Consider the following 632-nt stretch of genomic DNA (forward strand, 5'->3'; position numbering starts at 1 on the left):
ATATATATAATCGGCAATATATTTCAATTTGGCAGTGTCAGCAACGTAAGATGCTGAAGTATAAGCGAGCAAACATGAAAGACGAGTACGAATAGGAAACATTATGACAAGTGCAAAGAAAGGCGAAGTGTCTAGATTGAACGGTAAAATGGACGAGTAATAGGAGAACGAAAAAAATGAAAAAAATGAATATATAATCAACGACACAGATATTTGTATAGATAGAAAACCTTTTGGCTATACGACAGAATTAAGACAACAGATGTGCGAAAGAGACGTGATAAAAAAGAAAGTGATCCTTTTGGACTTAGAAATATATATATATATGTGTATATATACATACATATGAAGAATTATAATGTGGGGAGGTCATGAGGTAGAGCTAAATTTAGAATTATAGACAAAACAGGAGCTGAAAATAACGCAAATGAGCAAGAGAAAAGTCAGTGCCAAAAGAATGGGTAGTTTAAAAAAAAATACAGGATGGTCACGTGGTACCTTTTGGGAGGGGAGAGAAGGACAGGGAAATAGTAGATTGAGAGAAAAACAGAGAATGAGAGCGGAAAGGACTGTACAAAGATAAAAAAAGGTGAGGAAAAGATGATTCGGAAAAAGGAATAAGTATATATATA

Source organism: Octopus bimaculoides, chromosome 5 (assembly GCF_001194135.2).
Source record: "Octopus bimaculoides isolate UCB-OBI-ISO-001 chromosome 5, ASM119413v2, whole genome shotgun sequence".
Lineage (NCBI taxonomy): Eukaryota > Metazoa > Mollusca > Cephalopoda > Octopoda > Octopodidae > Octopus > Octopus bimaculoides.